Source organism: Cyanistes caeruleus, unplaced genomic scaffold (assembly GCF_971803275.1).
Source record: "Cyanistes caeruleus unplaced genomic scaffold, bCyaCae1.hap1.1 HAP1_SCAFFOLD_76, whole genome shotgun sequence".
Taxonomy (NCBI): domain Eukaryota; kingdom Metazoa; phylum Chordata; class Aves; order Passeriformes; family Paridae; genus Cyanistes; species Cyanistes caeruleus.
This window is the reverse complement of record NW_028255888.1, coordinates 2082501-2104396: the sequence shown is the minus strand read 5'-3', so window position 1 is coordinate 2104396 and position 21896 is coordinate 2082501. Positions and strand designations below refer to the sequence as shown.

Here is a 21896-nt window from a genome sequence, read left to right as displayed (position 1 = left end):
AAGCATTTTGCATCAGGTGACAGGGAACCCAAACTGCACCATGGGCCACGCACACCTTGAGATCCCCTGAAAATTTCCAGTTTCAGGCTAGTTCAGGTTTAGGGTCTGTTTGGAAGAGGGGTGGCCCTGGAGCATTTCCAAAACCGTGGGCATTTTCCTGATCCTTATCCATGTCTTTGACAAGTATTGCCTGGAGAAGACCAGCACAGCACAGAGAAATTGTGCCATTCGAGCTCAGGGGGTTGAGCAGTCTTGTGCCAAGGGGTGGCAAGGTGCCTGCAGGCCCCAGCTCTGGGGGAAACAGAGAACGTCCTGGCTGTATCCAGCGTGCTGCCAGCTCAGCAGTGGAGCACAGCACAGGCTCATGCTGCCCATTGCTCCCACAGATGCAGCTGGCACCACAGCACATGCTCAGAAGATCTGGGAGAGCATGAGAAGAGTTTTCTACCAGGGAACAGATGGTTTGATTAAGTTAATGGCCATTGTGGCTGGTGGAGCAGTTTTCCTGATGATGTGCTGTGCCGGAATCTGGTATTGCCGGAAGGGAAAACGGTGAGTGTTTTGCAATCTCGGCCTCAAACAGCTTCTTGAAAGGCTGCTCATAGTCAGGAAACATTCCCAGTGAGGCTGCTGTGCACTTGTGGGTAGGCCTTGGTTGCCCAAATAACTCTGCTGAGAGTTCTGCTGCTGCCCAGGCCTTTCATTGGCCTCTTAATTGCTGGGCCTTGTCCTGGGGAGCCTGCTGGGGCTGCAGCCAGTGCTGGCTGCCACTGAGGCTGCCTGGCCAAGAGCAGCCCCAGGAGCAGCAGGCAGAGGCAAAGCAAGGTGGGCAGGAGAAAGAGCGGGGACGAGATTGCCCTTGAAAGGCAGAGGCGCTCTGGGGCCCGCTCCTGGTCAGGGACCCTGCCCAGAGCCATCCCCTGCTCGCTGGGGCCTTGAGGGGCAGCTGTCCAGCTGGGCCAAGCTGTGCCAGCAGCTCCAGCCCTGCTGGGGAGCCTTGGCCGCTCTGGGCCCTGCTGTTCAGGAGGGTCCCTGAGTGCCAGCGGTAGCTGGGGGCCTCAGCCACCTCCTCTCTCCACAGGAGCACCTCTGCAGCTTCAGAAGAGCAGCCAAAGATTTTAGTCTCTGAGAAGCTGACCTGTTATCCTCGCTCTCCACATCTCTCCCCATCTGCTGTGCTGCAGCTGCATCCCCGTCTTGAGGGCATCCCAAGACGCACACCTCCCAAGCGAGACCCTCTGCCCCTGAGCCCCCTGGCCCTGTTCCCTGGCCAGGACTGAAATTGGGCAGCCCCTGTCCACCAGAGCAGGGGTTGGCCCATGATTTTTGTTCAAATAAAGAGATGGAGCTCTCACCCCAGTGTCCAGCTGGTACCACCAGCAAAGCCCACATGGTACCAGCCCCGGCTGAGCTCCATGTCCAGGAGCAGCCGGGGGTGCCCACGGTGTGGGCAGGCAGGAGCCAGGCAGGGGCTGCCGTGACCAGCGGTGGGGCCCCGAGGGGCTGGGGGAAGCCCATGCTGAGCGTCCCTGGGCTGTGAGGGCACATTTCCTTCAGTGGCATCACCTGGGCCTGCACCTCATGAGACACACAGGGCAAATTTGGGCTCTCTCCTAAGGTGTGCAGGGATTCCCCATGAGGAGTGCAGTGGGGTTAAATTGAGAGGGTTTTTTACTCTTCTCAGCACAGCAAAGGGGACAGTCTTGGCTGAGGTTTTGCAGAGCTGGGAGGAAGCCTCTTGTGAGCCCTTGGGCCCGGCCTGTGGGCACAGCGGGCAGGTGGAGCCCATCCCTTGAGGCCAGTCCAGGCTGCTCGGGCCAGGCTGGGCCGGGTGAGCCGGGCCATTCTCTGGGGCACAGGAGGCACCCAGGGCTATAACTGGGGCTGTGGTTTTTCAGCTTGAAGGGAGGCTGGCTCTGGTGATTCAGAGGGCACAGCTTAGATCCCAGTTACCTTTGTAAACCTGCTGGGGAAGTGTTGAGGGCAGAGAGTTCCAACCCTTCTCACTGGGAAGCTGGGCTGATGCTGTGGGGTTTTTTAATTTTTTGGCCTCTAAATTTGTGTCCTGGCAGAGGATTAAGTTTGCTTGCTCTCAGTAAGCCCCTTTTCTTCTTGGTGCTATTGTAAATGAAATTAAAATCAGACAACTAGATCTATTGAGTTAACAGCAATTAAATAACAAGGGAAAAAAATATACAATTTAGTGAATTGAATGTCCTGGTTTAGGGCAAATTTGGGAGAAAACCTCCAGTGGGGATCCCCCCCGGGAAGCAAACCCATGCGGCCCTTTTCCCCCCACCCCCCAACCGGTTCGGGAAGAGATTTCTCTGAGAGAAGTGGAAAAAACCTGTTTATTTCACAGGCACAGCACTACCCAGCACAAGAATGAACAATATCAAATTACAAAACCTCTCACCCTTCAGAAGAGATGACAGACTCCAGAGGGTCTCTTTCCTGTGGGTGTTCGCTCTGTTATCAGTCCCTCTGGTGCTGGAAAATGCCGCTGCCCAAGCTGGGCTCCCGGTAGTCCACGGGGGCAAGCTCCCGGTGCTCCCCCGAGTCCCCAGTTCAGAGCAGGTTCGACTCAGAAAATTCAGATTTTCTTTTTCAGAAAAAGGGAAAGAAAACAGTCCAGGAAGACCTCTCTTCTCCGGCTAGTTGGAAAGCCAAGGCGATCTGTGCCTTGTTGTCTGTCTGTGCTGTAGTCAAAACTCCCGATGCGGGGGGAGCAATTACAGTCTGATAACAGACTTGGTGCTTCTTTTCCACTCAATTTTACTCTCAGATGGAATTTTAAGAATAAAAAACCTGTGTCTGGGTTAGGTGGACAAATGGGGATACAATTTAACATCATAATCAACCCGGGACATTCCACCCCTTATCCCCATATCGTCGACTTACTGACAAAACTAACATTCCAACTCTGCACACATTTACATACATAGAAACTTCCCCTCCGTTCCACCCAAAAAATACAAGCAATATATCCATCATGCCCCTGTCAAGCCCCACAACAAGCTACTGAATCCAGACCCCCCACGCTGGAGAGCTGCAGGATTCCCCACTCTCTCTTTTTACTCACTCAAAACACCATCTTTCACCTGCTCATACCTTCAACACTTACACATTTCCTTCTATTTCATGTCTGCATGGTTTAATGTACAGACAATGGCAGTAACCTTTTACCCAATGATCAGGTCTCCCTGAGGTACACATCATGTTGTTCCATCTCTCTGCATTATCCACCATGTACAACCTGGTCCTTGAGCAAAGACAACCCCACAAATGGGTTTATCTGTGCCCGAGGTAGAATTGACCCAAACTGTCTTCCCTAGCAGACCTCTGACATGTACCACTGGGACTTTGTCTCCGTCTACTACATGTAAAGACTCAGACTGGGCAGGACCTGCTCGGTTGGTGGAATCTCTGGTGTTGACTAACCAGGTGGCCTTTGCTAGATGTTGCTCCCAGTTTTTAAAAGATCCTCCACCCAGTGCCTTTAAGGTGATTTTTAATAGTCCATTGTACCTCTCCACCTTCCCAGCAGCAGGTGCATGGTAGGGGATATGGTACACCCACTCAATGCCATGTTCCCTAGCCCAGCTGTTTATAAGGCTGTTCTTGAAATGAGTCCCATTGTCTGACTCAATCCTCTCAGGGGTGCCATGCCTCCAAAGGACCTGCTTTTCAAGTCCCAGGATGGTGTTCTGGGCAGTGGCATGAGGCACAGGGTAGGTTTCCAACCATCCTGTGGTACCTTCCACCATCGTGAGCACGTAGCGCTTGCCTTGGCGGGTTTGGGGCAGTGTGATGTAGTCAATCTGCCAGGCCTCCCCATACTTGTATCTGGACCATCGCCCACCGTACCAGAGGGGCTTCAACCGCTTAGCCTGTTTGATCGCAGCACATGTCTCACAGTCATGAATAACCTGGGAAATGCTGTCCATGGTTAAATCCACCCCTCGGTCTCGTGCCCACTTATAGGTGGCATCTCTACCCTGATGACCTGAGGCATCATGAGCCCATCGGGCTAGGAACAACTCTCCCTTATGTTCCCAATCCAAATCTATTTTTGACACTTGTATCTTTGCAGCCTGATCTACCTGCTTATTATTTTGGTGTTCCTCATTAGCTCTACTCTTGGGGACATGGGCATCTACGTGGCGGACTTTCACTGGTAGTCTCCTTACTCTAGCAGCAATATCTTTCCACTCTTTAGCAGCCCAAATTGGTTTTCCTCTACGCTGCCAATTAGCCTCTTTCCACCTCTCCAACCATCCCCACAGAGCATTGGCCACCATCTATGAATCCGTGTAGAGATAGAGCTTTGGCGACTTCTCTCTTTCAGCAAAGTCCAGGGCCAGTTGAACAGCTTTGAGTTCCGCTAGTTGACTTGATCCACCTTCTCCTTCAGTGGCCTCTGCGACCTGTCGTGTGGGGATCCATACGGCTGCTTTCCACTTCTGGTTCATCCCTATGACGCGACAGGAACCATCAGTGAAAAGAGCGTAGCGTGTTTCTTCTGCTGGCAGCTGGTTATATGGTGGAGCTTCTTCAGCCCTTGCTACTTCCTCTTGTTCTTCATCTGTGAGACCAAAATTTTCACCTTCAGGCCAGTTTGTAATTATTTCCAAAATCCCAGGGCGGTTCAGTTTACCAATATGGGCGCGCTGCGTGATAAGAGCAATCCACTTGCTCCATGTGGCACTGGTTGCATGATGGGTGGAAGGAACCTTTCCCTTGATCATCCATTCTAGCACCGGTAGTCGGGGTGCCAGGAGGAGTTGGGCTTCAGTGCCAATCACTTCTGAGGCAGCTTGGACTCCTTCATAGGCTGCTAAAATTTCTTTTTCTGTTGGGGTGTAATGGGCTTCGGACCCTCTGTGGCTTCTACTCCAAAATCCTAGTGGTCGGCCTCGAGTCTCACCAGACACCTTCTGCCAAAGGCTCCAGGACAGACCATGGCTCCCAGCTGCAGAGTAGAGCATGTTCTTCACATCTGGTCCTGTTCTGACTGGGCCAAGGGCTACTGCATGGGCAATCTCCTGCTTGATCTGAGCAAAGGCTTGTTGCTGCTCAGGGCCCCAATGGAAATTATTCTTCTTCCAAGTGACCAGGTAAAGAGGGCTCACAATCTGACTGTATTCAGGAATATGCATTCTCCAAAACCCTATGGCACCTAAGAAAGCTTGTGTTTCCTTCTTATTAGTTGGTGGAGACATTGGTGTAATTTTGTTAATGACATCAGTAGGAATCTGACGCCGCCCATCTTGCCACTTCACCCCCAGGAACTGAATCTCACGAGCTGGTCCCTTAACTTTGCTCTTCTTGATGGCAAAACCAGATTCCAGGAGGATCTGGATGATTTTCTCTCCTTTCTCAAACACTTCTGCTGCTGTGTTCCCCCACACAATGATGTCATCTATGTACTGTAGATGTTCTGGAGCCTCACCCTTTTCCAGGCCAGCCTGGATCAGTCCATGGCAGATGGTGGGGCTGTGCTTCCATCCCTGGGGCAGTCGGTTCCAGGTGTACTGCACTCCCCTCCACGTGAAGGCAAACTGAGGCCTGCATTCTGCTGCCAGGGGAATGGAGAAAAATGCATTGGCAATGTCAGTAGTGGCGTAGCACTTTGCTGCCTTGGACTCCAGCTCGTACTTGAGCTCCAGCATGTCCAGCACGGCAGCGCTCAGCGGTGGAGTCACTTCATTCAATGCACGATAGTCCACAGTCAATCTCCATTCTCCTTCAGATTTACGCACAGGCCAGATAGGGCTGTTGAAGGGTGAGTGGGTTTTGCTGACCACCCCTTGGCTCTCCAGCTCTCTCGTGCCCCACGTTGGGCGCCAATGAATGTATTTGTCCTGGTTTAGGGCAAATTTGGGAGAAAACCCCCAATGGGGATCCCCCCCGGGAAGCAAACCCATGCGGCCCTTTTCCCCCCACCCCATGACCGGTTCGGGAAGAGATTTCTCTGAGAGAAGTGGAAAAAACCTGTTTATTTCACAGGCACAGCACTATCCAGCACAAGAATGAACAATATCAAATTACAAAACCTCTCGCCCTTCAGAAGAGATGACAAACTTCAGAGGGTCTCTTTCCTGTGGGTGTTCGCTCTGTTATCAGTCCCTCTGGTGCTGGAAAATGCCGCTGCCCAAGCTGGGCTCCCGGTAGTCCACGGGGGCAAGCTCCCGGTGCTCCCCCGAGTCCCCAGTTCAGAGCAGGTTCGACTCAGAAAATTCAGATTTTCTTTTTCAGAAAAAGGGAAAGAAAACAGTCCAGGAAGACCTCTCTTCTCCAGCTAGTTGGAAAGCCAAGGCGATCTGTGTCTTGTTGTCTGTCTGTGCTGTAGTCCAAACTCCTGATGTGGGGGGAGCAAGTACAGTCTGATAACAGACCCAGTGCTTCTTTTCCACTCACTTTTACTCTCAGATGGAATTTTAAGAATACAGAACCTGTGTCTGGGTTAGGTGGATGAATGGGAATACAATTTAACATCATAATCAACCCGGGACACAAGGGAAAAAAATATACCATTTAGTGAATTGAATACAAGGATGCAATATAATAAAATAATACTATTTAGTGGCTTGAATAGAAATTTGGTATAAAAGGAAAACAATTCAGTAAAAGAGTACAATTTAGTGAATATCTTCATATATATATATGTATGTGAATATAATTTGCTAGTAATTGAGTATGATTAAAGCATGAGCAAAACTGACTGGGGTATGGGCAGGGCTTCTCACCCTGCCTCACGTACCAAAACAAAGCAATTCAAACTAAACTTATATACTGTATGCTTATACATATTCATTCATGTTTCCCCTAAGTCTCCTCCTGTTTTTGATTCTTTAATTTTACATCACTATTCTTCATGGCGCAAGCCTCACTTGTTGCTAGGGGGTCTTCAGTCTCCTTTTGATGGTATTTTGGATGAAGGCTTACGCTCATCCTCATTGTCCTCTGGATAACCTTACAGGTTTTGCATGGGTACTAAGTGTTATGTAAATAAGCATTGCGTTCCACTAATTAGTCTTACACTTCATAATCTTCAGGCCTATGCCTAAAGTTGTTCCAACTTTATCCATCTCAAGGTTGATTTCTTCTTGGGACACCACTTACCTCAAAACTACATCCTGTACCTTAATTTCAACACGTAACATCTGCAAAGGGGTACATCTGCCTTGTATCACCAATTCCCTTGATTGCTTCTAATAATAACTTTCCAAATAGTTACAATTTAGTTAGCACAAATCATTTCCATTTATTACGCTCCCCAAATTCCACTCCCAACATCTCCCCTGCTTCCAGCTCAGGATGGTGCCCTGATGAGACCCCTCCCCAAATCCCACCCCCAAGACACCTCCCCATCGCTGGAAAATCCCCCAAATCTCACTCCAAAATTGGGAATCCTCCCTGAGACCCCTCCCCAAATTCAGGCCTCCCCAAAATGCCCCTCCTCACTGGGATTAGGACTTCTCCCCATCAATGGAAATTCCCCCAAAAGACAAAAAATCCTCCCCAAATCCCCTTCCCAAAATCAGAACTCCACCAGGACCCCTGAATTTCCCCCCAAAACCACCAAATTTCCTCCCCCACCAAATCCCCAATTTTTTTCCCCAAACCCCAAATCCTCTCCCTAAAAACCCAAAAGTTCTCCCCAAAACCCCAAATCTCCTCCCCAAACACCCAAATATTAGAAAAAAATCCTTAAATTCTTGCCCTAAAACCCCAAAATTCCCCCCAGGACCTTAGGAGTTTCGCCCCAAAACCCCAAATTTCCCCCCGAACCCCCAAATTTCTCCAATTCCACCCCAAATCCTGGGAGAACTCTCCAAAAAACAGCAAGCCTTCCCAAAACCTCCACCAAAATTGCAACTCTCTACCCAAAAATCACCAAAAATCTGAGAACATAAATTTTTTCACACCTTGGGTGGGGGGAGAAACACCAGAAATCTCAGGATTTTTCCCGTTTATTTGGGGAGGGAGGTCACCCTGTTTCCTGTCCCCCCAGATGACCCCACCCCAAAATTCCTGCCCCTCGGCCCCCCAAATTAAGTGTAAATAAATAAAAAGAGGAAAAAAGAAAAAAAAAGGGGGGGGGGGAAGGTAAAAATTAAAAAAAAACACCAGAAAAAAAAAAAAATATTTTCTCACCTCAATTTGGGGGGAGGGGGATGGAGGAAATATTGGGGGAGGGGGTGAACCTCCAGAAAAAAAATTGAGGGACCCCCCCCTGTCCCGGGTTGATTATGATGTTAAATTGTATCCCCATTCGTCCACCTAACCCAGACACAGGTTCTGTATTCTTAAAATTCCATCTGAGAGTAAAAGTGAGTGGAAAAGAAGCACCGAGTCTGTTATCAGACTGTAATTGCTCCCCCCACATCAGGAGTTTGGACTACAGCACAGACAGACAACAAGACACAGATCGCCTTGGCTTTCCAACTAGCCGGAGCAGAGAGGTCTTCCTGGACTGTTTTCTTTCCCTTTTTCTGAAACGAATCGAACCTGCTCTGGACTGGGGACTCGGGGGAGCACCGGGAGCTTGCACTCGTGGACTACCGGGAGCCCAGCCTGGGCAGCGGCATTTTCCAGCGCCAGAGGGACTGATAACAGAGCGAACACCCACAGGAAAGAGACCCTCTGAAGTTTGTCATCTCTTCTGAAGGGCGAGAGGTTTTGTAATTTGATATTGTTCATTCTTGTGCTGGATAGTGCTGTGCCTGTGAAATAAACAGGTTTTTTCCACTTCTCTCAGAGAAATCTCTTCCCAAACCGGTTGGGGGGTGGGAGAAAAGGGCCACATGGGTTTGCTTCCTGGGGGGATCCCCATTGGGGGTTTTCTCCCAAATTTGCCCTAAACCAGGACACAGGCACAGACACGGCAGCACTGGCTCAGGAGCCCCTGTGTGCACTGCCCAGAGCAGGCGTCAGCACCCCCATGGTGCTGCTGTGGGGAGATGAACCTGAGGGAGCACAAATGCCATCAGCCCCTGCGGCCAGGAAGGGCTGGGGGAAGGGAGGGAAACCACTCAGGTTTGTCGTGGCCTCTAAGTCACACAGAAAGTTTGTTCCCATGAGCTGTGAGTTTCCTGTGCCACTGCAGATGTCATTGCTCAGAGCTGGGGCTGCCTGGCAGCCACCCCCAAACTGCCCTGAGCATTTCCTTTGCTTCACCTTTGCTTTCTTTACTCTTCCTGCTCCAGATTTCTTCCTATTTCCCACCCCTGTTCCCTGCCCTGCAAACAGCGCATTCCTGTTTGCCCTTTCCTCTCTGGCCCCACTCCCCATTTCAGTTCCTGAGTTGGCACCATGGGCACATCCTTTGGGGAGCAGGATCATCTTACAAGTGCTTCAGGAATTGCCTGCAGGGTCCTGCAGTGCCTTGTGCTGCTCCGTTGCCAGAGGCAGCACAGGCCAGGGGGGCACATTTGGGCTGCTGTGTCTGGCTGTGGGGCTCCCTGTTCTGGGCAATGAGGAGGAGCTGGAGAGGCTCTGCAGGACTGACAAAATGGGCTTTGGGGCCTGTGTGGAGAAGCTGAGGGACCTGGCATGCTGCACTTCTGAAGAGGAGGCCCAGGGCTCATCCTGCACCTGCTGCAAGGGTAGTTTCAGAGAATCAGAGAATCAGCAAGGTTGGAAAAGACCTTGGAGATCATCAAGTCCAACTTGTGCCCTGACACAGCCTTGTCTCCTTTGAGCCTTCTCTTCTCCAGGATAAACAACCCCAGCTCCCTCAGCCACTCCTCACAGGACTTGCATTCCAGAACCCTCACCAGCCTTGTTGCCCTTCTCTGGACACGCTCCAGCCCCTTCATGGCCTTCCTAAATTGAGGGGCCCAGAACTGGACACAGCACTCGGGGTGCTGCCCAACCAGTACCAAGCACAGGGGAAGAATCCCTGCCCTGGTCCTGCTGGCCACACTGTTCCTGATCCAGGTCAGGAGCCATTGGCCTTCTTGGCCACCTGGGCACACTGCTGGCTCATGCCCAGCCTGCTGTCCATCAGTGCCCCAGGTCCATTTCTTCCTGGCTGCTGTCCAGCCACTCTGTCCCCAGCCTGTAGCACTGCAGGGGTTGTTGTGGCCAAAGTGCAGGACCTGACACTTGGGCTTGTTAAACCTCACCTTGTTGGGTTTGGTCCCTGGATCCAGCCTGTCCAGCCCTCCTACCCTGCAGCACATCAACACTCCCAGACAACTTGGTGTCACCATGGTTCCATGGTGCTCTGGAATGTCACAATGTTGTCCAGGATTCCATGAGGCCTCCCAGGGTCATAATGTCCTTTTGGATCCATGGGACATCTTGTTGTCACAACATCCCTTGGATTCTTGGGCCCTACAGTGTCACAATGGCACCTTGGTCCCCCAATGCCCTGCAGTGTCTCAGTGGATCCTTGCTTCCATGAGGTCTCTCAGTGCAGCAATGCTCTCCTTGGTTCCACAGTGTCCCCATGGCCTCCTGGTCCCAAGGGCATCACAGTGTCAAACAAGTTTCCTTCATTCCATAAGGCCCTGAGGAGCAACGCTGGCCCCTTGGTTCCATGGGGCCCTGCAGTGTCCCAGTGGCCCCATCATGACACGAGGTCCTGCTCTGTCACAATGCTCTGCATGGTTCCACAAGGCCCTGCAGTGACACAAGGGCCTCTTGGTTCCATGAGCCCAAGAAAGAAGAGGCAGCTGTAGTATCAAAATTCATCAGCAACCTCCAAGTGGCTGAGGATCCCTCGTCATCAGAGCAGGAATGAACAGAAATGGGCACAGCTTTCTTGCTATCCCAGCTTTGGGATGGGCCCTGGGCCTGGAGCAGGAGCAGCTCCTGAGGGCCCCAAGGCCAGGGCTGTTGTGCTGGCCTGGGCAGATGGGATGGCAGGAGGGCCTGCAGAGCTCTCAGCACCTCAGGGAGAGGGGAGCAGGGCACCCAGGGAGCCTCCTTTTCCCTTGGCCAAGCACCTTCCCCCATGGCTGGGGCTGAGGCCTCTCTGAGCTGCAGCTGCTGCTGTGCCCTTCCGAGCGGCTAAGGCCGTGGGGCAGTGCCCAGAGCAGCCTGCCCTGAGCAGAGCTGTGGGGCCAGAGCCGGCTGGGCTGTGCTGGGGAGAGGCCCTGGCTGCTGCTGAGAGCTCAGGGCAGCTGGGACAGCTTGGAGGGAGCTGGGCTGGGCTCAGAGAGCCTGCCAGAGAAACCAGCAGTGTCCATCTCAGCCTGTGTGAGTGTGCAGGGGCAGGACTCAGCCCAGGCCTTGTGGGACAGGGACAGCGCCTGCAGGGCAAGGGATTGAAAGTAGGCAAGTGGCCGAGAGAGGAGGCTGCTCTGTGCCCTTGGTGGCATGAGCAGAGCAGGGAGGGGACCCAGGACATTTGTCACCACCAGGCTCTGTCTCCAGGTGTCGGCAGCCCTGGCTGCTGACCCCAGGTTTGGCCTGGCTGAATTTGGCTGTGGCCCAGCTCCATCCTCCTGTGGGGCTCAGGACCTGTTGCCAGCGATGGCCAGCCCTGCCCGGCCTCTGTGCTGGCAGCCCTGGCTGCTGACCCCAGGTTTGGCCTGGCTGAATTTGGCTGTGGCCCAGCTCCATCCTCCTGTGGGGCTCAGGACCTGTTGCCAGCGATGGCCAGCCCTGCCCGGCCTCTGTGCTGGCCCAGAGCCCGGGCTGTGTGTGCAGGCCCACAGGTGCCACGGGCTCTGCAGGAGCTGGGAGAGGCTGCCCAGCAGGGAGGCCATGGGGCACAGAGCCCCAGGGCTGCTGTGGTCACCACCACACAGGGGCCGTGCCCACCTGCAATGCTCCTGCCCTGGCTGGGCCTGCACGGGGGCTGGGGCACCATGGCTGGGCCAGCGGGGCACAAAGGGGCCACGGAGCCGCTGCCAGGGCTGGCAGCAAGGCCAGGCATAGAAAAGGAATTGCTGTGCATAGCCTGTGCTGGCCAGGGCTGGCTGTGCCAAAGGCAGGGCTAAGCTGCTCTTGGTGCCTGCAGGAAAAGTCCAGAGCCCAAAGAGCCTCCATGGCTGTGCTGGAGACCAAGACTGGAGGAGGGAAATGCAGGGCTGCCGCCAAGCAGGACCCTCATCCCCCAGACAACTCTCTCAAGGAGACATTTAAAAGGAATTACAATTTTTTGTGTCTTCTGAGTTGGATGCACTGGAGAAATACCAGCAAGAGATTCTGAGGAGCTCAAAAGAACAAAACAGCCTTTACTGGCAACTATAGAAAATCAGAGAAACTTTGACAAATGGTTTAATATGACAGTCAATAAACAAAAAAACTTCTCAAAGCATTAACTTGGCCCATTCAACTTCACAAACTCTAAGCTTGTTCATTTTAAGTTTCTCAAAATTTGCAAGAGGACAGAAATAGAAAACACAAAAAGAAAGAAAGACAAAAAAGCCTTAGAGAGACACACACAGAGATACCAACTCCTGGATTCCAGAAGCATTCAGATAGAAATTCCAAGAGGAGGTAGGGTCAAGGTGTGTGCTTGCCTTGTAGTCAGCCTTAAATTCCCCTTGGTCTTCCTGGGCCCTTTCCCCAGGTGGGATTTCCCATCATTTGGTCACTCAGGAGCTGGGCAGGGGGCTCCAGAGGTGGGTGTGGAGCATTGCCTTTGGTGTGCCAGGGACTGGCAGACACTGCTGGGCTGGGATAGAGGCTCTGGAGGGATTGGGGTTCCAGGGCAGTGCAGTGCTGGGGTTACAGGACAAGGCAAGGCTGGACCTGCCCCTTCCTCCCACCCCCACAAAATGTTTCCAGCCAAAATCTCCTCCAGTCTCTCATAACAGGCAGCATTGGAGGTGGAATACCAGTTTTGGTCATGGGCACCTGGCTGAGAAGGGCAGTTCTTTCCCATAGGAAGGAAAGCAGGGAGCCCCAGGGTTTGGAAGGCAGGTGAGAGCTGGACATCAAAAGGCCAAGGCCAGCCAGACTTGGTAGTAATGGCAGACTTCATCTGAGAGCAGTCTTTTGTTCTAGGGAATATTGGAGGTGGAATCCAAATTTTGGCCATGGGCACCTGCAGAAGGACAGCTCCTTCCCATGAGGAGTGCACTGAGCATTCCCAATGTTTTGGGGGTAGATGAGAGGTGACCCTCCTGAACCACTGCCAGACAGAGTTTTCCTGGCAATATTCCCATGGGAAAAATCCCTGGATATCAAGAAGTTTGGAGGTAAAATCCCATATCTGCACATGGGTTCATGGAGAAGGAGGACAGTTCTTTTCCATAGGAAGGAAAGCACAGAGCCCCAGTGTTCCAGTAGCAGATGAGAAGTGACCCTCAACATGCCCAGGTCAGCTGAACCAGCCAGGCCAAGCCAGACCTGTTCCATGTTCCCATGGTTCCATTGGGCCCTGCAGTGTCACAATGGTCTCTGTGGTTCCACAGGTCCCAAAATGTCACAATGGGCCCTTGGTCCCATGGAGCCCCCCAGGGTCACTGTGGTTCCCTTGGATCCATGAGGCCCCGTGGTATCACAATGGATCCTTGGTTCCATGGAGCCCCACAGTGTCAGAATGTTCTGCTTGGTTCCATTGGGCCCTGTAGTGTCACAATGGTCCCTTGGTTCCATGGGGCCCTGTGCTGGTGCATTCCCCCCTGCCCTTCTCAGGCCGCCCTGCCAGCTGAGAAATGCTCCTTGGGCCTGGGCCTTGGCCAACAGCCCCTGGGCTCAGCTCCTCTGCAGCTCATCAGAAACACTGTCTGCTCCCAGGCACTGCTGCTGCCCAAGCAGCTCCTGCTTGCTTCAGGAGCAGCCCTGGGAACTGTTTAGTTTCCCTCCATGGCACAACATCCCTGTTCTCAGCCTTGCAAAGAAAGCTGTTGATGCCAAGTGCGGCCAAGATGAAACATTGCTGTGCCTGAAGCCCCTCTCTTGAGGCCCTACAAACAGCGCTCCCAAAGGAGCCCCTTGCAGCTCTCCTGGGCCAGCCACCTCCCTCGGAGTGGGGCCTCTGTGAGCTGGGAACTCTCCCGTTTGCTGCACTCGGGGCATCCCCAAACAAGGATGGAGCCTGGGCCGATCCCCCCACTCCTCCAGGCTCAGCCCTTGCCCACTGGGGAGATGCCAGGGAGCATTTCCCTGCCCTGCAGGGGAATTTCTCACAGCTGCCTTGCACTGCCTCTTTGTGTCTGTGTGCACACACCGGTGCTGTGCCCTGGCAAATGTGGCAGAAATGCTGCTGTCGGAGGAGCTGGAGTGCCTTGGAAATGTGAGTCAGTCAGGCCTGTAAGTGAGGTTAAGTCATGAGGTCTAAGCTAAGTTAAATGCTGCTAAGAATTGTTCTCTTGCTAAATTATGTTTAATATAAATTATAATCTAAGTTAAATACTGTTTAGTATTATTCCTCTGCTAAATTGCTAAGTCATAGGTTATAAGTTAGGTTCAATACAGTAAATGTTGTTTTGCTAAATTGTGACATTTAAGATATCAATAGAGGTTAAGGTATAAGTGAAGTCCTGTTAAGTTTGAGCTCTATTAAGCTTTTAGGCCCTATTCCTTTTATCCTTGCCCACACTGTCCTTTTGTCTCACAGACACACACACACGCACACAAGGACAGGTCTGTGTTCATTTCTGCTTTAATTGCCTGGTTTTGTTTTTTGTTGCTGTTGCTTTGTTTCCTTGCTGTCCCTGAAGTGTCCAGTCAGGGGCAGAGTGACTCTTGCCAAGGAACTTGGTGGGGCTGTCGCTTAATATTAAATCTGGTTTTGCTGCTCCCTTGCCAAGGATTTTTTATGCGCCCTCAAGCCCTCGTTCGTAACAGGGTGAAGGAGCCCTGGCTCAGGCTCTGGCCCTGGGGGACACGAGGACACTGCCAGGAGGTCCCTGTTCCCTTATTCCAGGCCCACAGCCCTTGGGATGTCACACAGCCATTCTGTGATTTCCCAGCCTGGCCTGTGATGTCACAGCCCCTCAGAGATGGCAGAACTCACTCTCTGATGTCACAGCCTTCTCTCTGACATCACACACTCTTCTCTGTGATGTCAAAGGGAACACTGTGATGTCACACAGCTGTTCTGTGAGGTCACAGCCTGCTGTCTGATGTCACAGAGCCACCCTCTGCGATTGCAATGCCTGCTCTGCGATCTCACAGCCCACTCTGGGATGTCACAATGCACTCTGTGTCACAGCGTGCTCTGTGATGTCACATCACGACCAAGTGACATCACAGCCTGTTCTGGGATGTCTCACAGCCAACGAATGATGTCACAGTCCAGTCTGTGACATCACAGTCAGCACTGTGATATCATAAAGCAACTTGGTGATGTCACAGCCTACTCTGTGATGTCAGAACCCACTCTGTGATGTCATACCTTCAACCTCTGATGTCATAGTCCTCTCTGTGATGTCACAATCCACTAAGTGACATCACCCAGCCCACACCCTGATGTCATATGGCCACACTGTGACATCACAGCCTGCTTTCTGATGTCACAGAATCCCCTCTATGATGCTGTAGCTGCTAAGTGACCTCACACAACAAACTCTGTGATGTCCCAGCCCCATCTGTGACATCACACAACCCACTCTGAGCTGTCACACAGCCCCTTTCTGACATCACAGCTGCTCTGGGGCTCCAGGACACAGCCACAGAGGTGCCACTGTGGCACAACCCCCTCTGGGACATCCCACAGCCCCTGGCAGTGCTGAGCCCCTGGGAGCTCTGTCTGGGCCTGCTCGTGTCCCTGAGATGCCCTGGCAGGGCCCCAGCCCTGCTGGGCTGTGCTCAGGAGCTGCTCCTGGCCAGAGCTGTCTCTCTGCAGTGCTGCCCTTGCCAGGAGCTGCCTCTGGGCCAGAAGCCCAGCCCAGCTCAGCAGCACAGACACAGCACCAGCACTTTCATCACCCTCTCAGGCCTTTGGGGCTCTTTGCATCACACTCAGTCCCTCAGAGTGTGCTCCAAAAACTCCTCAGGAACTCAAAGTCAGATTGAAACACTGAAGTTTCCTGTAGTTGAAATGAGAGACACAAGTGAGAAAGCGTCCCCAGGTTCCAGGTAGAGCAGTACACTGGAGGCCCTGATGACAGCTGGGGACAGGCAAGGGAAATGTCTCTGGTGCTGAGCAAAGCTGGATGTGTTTCAGGAATGCCAAGGGCTGAGGGCTGAGTCCCGGCCCCTGGCAAGGCAGATGCTGTCCCTCCCTCATTGCTCAGGGCTCTTCCCGGGCCACTGCCATGTGGGGATGTGCAATGCCAAGGGCAGCACCATGGGGCGGCCCCTGCCAGGCTGCTGAGCAGGGACAAGGAGGCAATGAGGCCCCAGGGCTGCCAGGGTCACTTGTCCCCTGTTGGCCTCAGGCCCAGGGACAGCAGCCATGGCCCAAGGGCTGCACAAGTTGCCTCTGGCAGGGCCTTTCAGCTGCTGCCCATCCCTGTGCCCTCTCCATCCCAGGCTGTCCCACAGTGTCCATGACCTGCACCTCTGGCCCTGCAGGCTTTCGTCATCCCCCGGCTGCCCCACCTCGCTGTCCCCTTCCTTTGCTGACAGCTCTGTGTCCTGCCTGCCTCTGCCTGGCCACACAAAGCCTTGGGCTGCTCCAGACTCCTTTTGGGGGACGTGTTGCACCACAGCCCTGCCCTGGGACACAAATTCCTTTCTCCTGGAGTCCACTCTGGGCCTCCCCAGCTGCACTTGGCATCAATTCTTTCTTTCTCTGGCTCTTTCCCACTATGTCAGAAGGATTCACCATCTTTGAAACCGCTCTTGAAACACTCTCAGGGCTCTCCTCCACTGTCCTCAGTTTCCACCTCACGGAGCACAGAGCTCCTCTGTCCCTATATAGCGGTCATGTGCCTGATGCCTCCAAACCCCACCTTGGGAGATCTCTGGGCCCTCTCAAATGTGTTTTCAAATGAAAACAGACTGCTCATAGTCTAAGAAAATCACAAGAGTACAGGTCCAGCCTGACGTGTCTGTCTTGGCTGCTTTTGTCTGGGAGCACTCCTTGGATATATGGAATTTGGGAGACCAAATTCCAAATGGTCCCTGGACAAGATAGCTGGTTCTTTTCCATCGGAAGCAGCAGCTGCACTGTTTCCCGGGCAGATGCGAGGTGACCACCAGAGGCCAAGGCCATCCAGAGCTGGCAGGTTTTTTCTAGGAGATACCCTTGGATACAGGAAATGTTTCAGGGAGCATATCAATTTTGGCAGTGGGCATCTAAAAAGAGAGATGGTATTCCATTGTTAATCCTGTGGGACAAATTGCATTACGGTTCAATTCCACCTGTGCATTCTGTACACATAAACCTTTTGAGAAAGTCTGGGGCTGCGATTGGATCCAGCCGCTTCCAGTCTCTTTGCTTAGAAGGAATTTAAAAGTCTAGGCATTCTGGAGGGGTTTGAGGATCCATGGTGGCTGTTGAGTGTCATTTCTCCATGACTCAGCAGGAGTTTCTCCAATAAAGAAATAAAGCTTTTGCCAAAAAATGCCACTCTGCCCATGACAGGAAGCCCTGGGACTGTCTGTGACATCCCGGCTCTTTGGCAGCCTGGGGACTTCTGGGATGTCACCGTGGAGCCCCTGTGAGTGCCTGTGGCAGAGCAGTGCCTTTGCAGCCCATGGTCCCCTGGGATGTCACCATGGAATTGTTGTGACTGTGTCTGACCACACGGTTCTTCAGCATCCCCAGAAACCCCTGGGAGATCTCTATGGAGCCTCTTTCTCTGCCTGTGACATTGCAGCTCTTGAACAGCCTGGAGACTCTGGGAATGGCCCCATGGAGCCCCTCTGAGGTCCTGTACCAAATCTGATCCTTGGTAGGCAACCATCGCCAGGACTTGTTGCTATGGTCTGTTTCCATGGCAACCATCACAGTCCCCTGTTGCTATGGTCTCTCCCATGGCAGCTCCATGAAAACCCCATGCCTCAGTTGTTGCCATGGACACCAGCTCAGGCCTGGAGCCAGAGCCCGTTGCCATGGCAACTATTTGCAGTCCCATCCCCAGGCTCATGGGATCACAGAGCCACAGAATTGGCTGAGTTGGGAGGGACCCATGGGGATCCTCCAGTCCAACTGCTGGCCCTGCACAGGACACCCCAACAATCCCAGCCTGGGCCTGGCAGCACTGGCCAAGTGCTGCTGGAGCTCAGACAGCCCTGGAGCTGGGAGCCCTCCCTGAAGAGCCTGTTCAGTGCCCCAGCAGCCTTGGGGGAAAAACCTTTTCCTCACATCCAGCCTAAATCTGCCCAGCTCAGCTCCAGCTGCTCCCTCCACTCCTGTCCCTGGGCACCAGAGGGAAGAGGATCCTGCAGCCCCCAGCCAGGGACCCGCTCCCAAGGCTGCTGCCATGGCAACCAGGCCTGGCACCAGCTGGGATGCTCGGTTTCTACAGGCTGGGCTTCAGGAATGGGATTCCCCAATTTCCTGCTCCTGATGTTAATATGGGGCTAAATGTTTCTGAAAATGTTTCTTAAAACCATGAAGAAGTAGGCCACAAGAATGTCTGGTATTAGGGATGGTCTAGCAAGCTGAAATGCTTACGCTAACAGGAACTGGTACTTGGGGTCTCCAAGATACCCACCCAGAGATCAGATTTGTACAAGGATGAGCTAACTCTCATGAAGCAACTTTGATAAAGTTAATCAAGCAATATTAATGAAGCAATATTGATAAGGTTGTTACAGTGATTACTGCTCCAGCTGAAATTGTAGAAATATGTGCACTTTGAACAAAGATGATGGAGCTAGATTTGGGTTGCTGATACCCCTAGTTCCCATGCACTTCAATAAAGCACCTGCATATAATCAATCTGTGATTATGTGTGTTCCTGAACGCTGACATCAGCGTCTCCCTGCACCCAGGGCAGCTCCCACCAGAGACCCTTCCCTGATTTAATTCCCAATCCAGGAGCTACAACAAGCATGAGTGAAGTTCTGGGGGCTGGCAGGGAAATGTCACTGTAAGATCTTGCTGCACTTGGCTCTCGGCCCCTTCTCAAGAGCTTTGCCTTCAACGGCAGGAACATCTTTTCCTTGCTGGCAACTGCAATTCCAGACTCTTGGAGTGTATGCCATGCAGGACCACACAGACTGGGATCCATGGGCTGGGATTGCACAGACTGGGATCGCACAGACTGGGATTGCACAGACTGGGATTGCACAGACTGGGATCACACAGACCAGGACCATATGGATCAGCACCAGAGACTGGGATCACATGGACCGGGACCACATGGACTGGGATGGCTGCACCGGAACAATGCAAACCGAGGTGGTCCCGCCCCGCTGAAGGCTCTCTCCCAGTTCCCTCCCAGTTCTCTCCCAGTGCCTCCCAGCCCTTCCCAGTCTCACCTGGGGGCACGGCCAAAACTGCCCGGAGTGAACGCGGTGGTCCCGGAGCGATCCCAGAGCTGATTCCGGTCCCGGTGTCGATCTCTGTCCCGGAGCTGTGGTGGTCCCAGTGTCAGTCCCAGAGCGCTCCCAGTCCCAGTCTTTGTCTCGATCTCACTCTCAGTCCCAGTCTCGGTCCCGGAGCGGTGCCAGTCTCAGTGCTGGTGCCAGTGCTGGTCTCAGTCTTGGTCTTGGAGCAGTTCCTGTCTCAGTGTCAGTGCTGGTCCTGGAGCGATCCCAGTGCTGATCCCAGTGCTGGTTCTGGAGTGATCCCAATGCTGATCCCGGTGCTGATCCCAGTGCTGCTCCAGGAGTGATCCCAGTGCTGATCCTGGTCCCGGTCTCAGTCTCGGTCCCGGAGCGGTGCCAGTCTCGGTGCCGATGCCGGATTCAGTCCCAGTCTCAGGCCCGCTCTAGGTCTCAGTCTCGGTCTCAGTCTCGCTCCCAGTCCCGGTGCTGGTCAAACCGAGCCCTTTTCAGGTGATTTTAGATCACTTTTGGGCATTTCAGGCCAGTTTGGGTGATGTTGGGGCCCTTTGGGTGATTTGAGGCAAAACCAGCTACTCTCAGGGTGGATCTTGCACCCATTTGGGAGATTCAAGGCTGATTTTAGGCCATTTGGAGTGGGTTTTGCACCACTTTGGGCAATTTTATGCCCTTTTGGTTGCACTTTGGACACCTTGGGATGACTTTAACCCCATTTGGCTGATGCTAGGCCAAACCATGCGGATTTAGCACGGAGTTAAGGTCCCTTTGGATGGTTTTGCGTTTCAACTTTGTTTAGTGAAATATAATCACTTCTAACCTTTTTTTTCCCCTGTTTTATTCATGAAAATCTTCATAAAAATTCCCCCAAATGTTCTCAAAATCCTGCAAAACTCCAGAAAAAACCCACAAAATACCCCAAACCTCCTCAAAATCCTGAAAATTCCAGAAAATTATCAAGTCTCCTAAAAATCCCAAAAAATTTCTCAAAAATCCCACAAAATACCAGAAAAATCCCTCAAAAATGTCTAAAATTCCCATAAAAATACAGAAAAATAAAAAAAAAATTCAAGAAAAATCACATAAAATTCCAGAAACTACCCACAAAATATCCACAAAATTCCTCAAAATCGAAGAAATATACCTCAGAATTCTTCATGTCTCCTCAAAAATGTAAAAAATTCCACAAAAATCGCACAAAATTCCAGAAATATCCCACAAAATCTCCTCAATATTACAAAAAATTTAAAAAAAATGCCAGGAAATTTCAGAAAAATGCCACAAAAGTACCTGAATCTTCTCAACACCCTACAAAATTCCAGAAGCATCTCACAATATCTCCACAAATCTCCACAAAATCTCAGAAAAATTCCACAAAATTCAATAAAAATCACACAAAATTCTAGAAAAATCCATCGAAGTTGCAGAAAAATCCCACAAAACTCCCTAAATCTTCTCAAAACCTCAACAAATTCCAGAAACATCCCACAAAATCTCCTCCAAATTCCTCAAAATGAAAGAAAAACCCCACAAAATTATTAAAAACCCCCACAAAATTCAACAAAAATACCAACAAATTATAGAGAAATCTCACAAAATTCACAAAATTTTCCCCAAACCCTACTAAATTCCAGAAACATCCCACAAAACCTTAAGAAATTTCCACAAAATTCCACAAACATCCCACAAAATTCCCTGTATCTTCTCAAAACCCTACCAAATTCCAGAAACATCTCAAAAAACCTTTACAAATTTCCACGAAATCTAAGAAAATCTTCTCAAAATTCTTCAAGTCTCCTCAAAATCTCACCAAATTCTAGAAAATTAAACAACATTCAAAAAAACATCCATAAAATTCCAGAGAAACCCTACCAAATTTCCTTAATCTTCTCAAAACACTACCAATTTCCAAAAACATTCCACAAAACCTTTACAAATTTCCACGCAATTTAAGAAAAATCCCTCAAAAATCTTCAAGTCTCTTCCAAATCCCGCAAACTCCCACAAAAATCCCACATAATTCTATAAAATTGCACAAAATTCCAGAATAAATCCCACAAAATTCCACAAACATCCCACCGTCGTCGGGGCCGGGCGCCACCGCCCCGTTGGCTTCGCCGCCGGCGGGGTTCCCGCGGCGCGCGGTCGGGCGGCGGGGGCGGCGCACGCGCGGGAGGCCGCGCGCGGCCGGCGTCGGGCCCCGCGGTTCGCGCGGGGTAGGGTCCCCGGGGGGGGTCCCCGGGCCGGCGCCCCGCCTCGGCCGGCGCCTAGCAGCCGGCTTAGAACTGGTGCGGACCAGGGGAATCCGACTGTTTAATTAAAACAAAGCATCGCGAAGGCCCGCGGCGGGTGTTGACGCGATGTGATTTCTGCCCAGTGCTCTGAATGTCAAAGTGAAGAAATTCAATGAAGCGCGGGTAAACGGCGGGAGTAACTATGACTCTCTTAGCACCTCGGGTTTCGTACGTTGCTAGCCGGGCTCAGCTGCAGAAGTCACGCCTCCCAGTGGCCCCGCCGGATAGCCGTAATCGGTGAACCAAGCTGACTTTCTGCCCCGGTGAAAAGAGGAGGGCGTGATAGCAGGA

General features: G+C 52.0%; 1 protein-coding gene and 1 long non-coding RNA gene across 2 annotated transcripts in view; both read right to left on the bottom strand.

The window, feature by feature from the left end:
• Nucleotides 1-21896, bottom strand: part of LOC147646935 (uncharacterized) — a 592289-nt gene that overhangs the window by 426806 nt on the left and 143587 nt on the right. The window lies entirely within an intron of this gene.
• On the bottom strand, nucleotides 12164-20975 carry LOC147646941 (uncharacterized). The gene is made up of 2 exons (XR_015281774.1): nucleotides 19288-20975; nucleotides 12164-17154 (listed from the first exon to the last, which is right to left on the bottom strand). It is a non-coding gene; the product is annotated as an uncharacterized LOC147646941 (long non-coding RNA).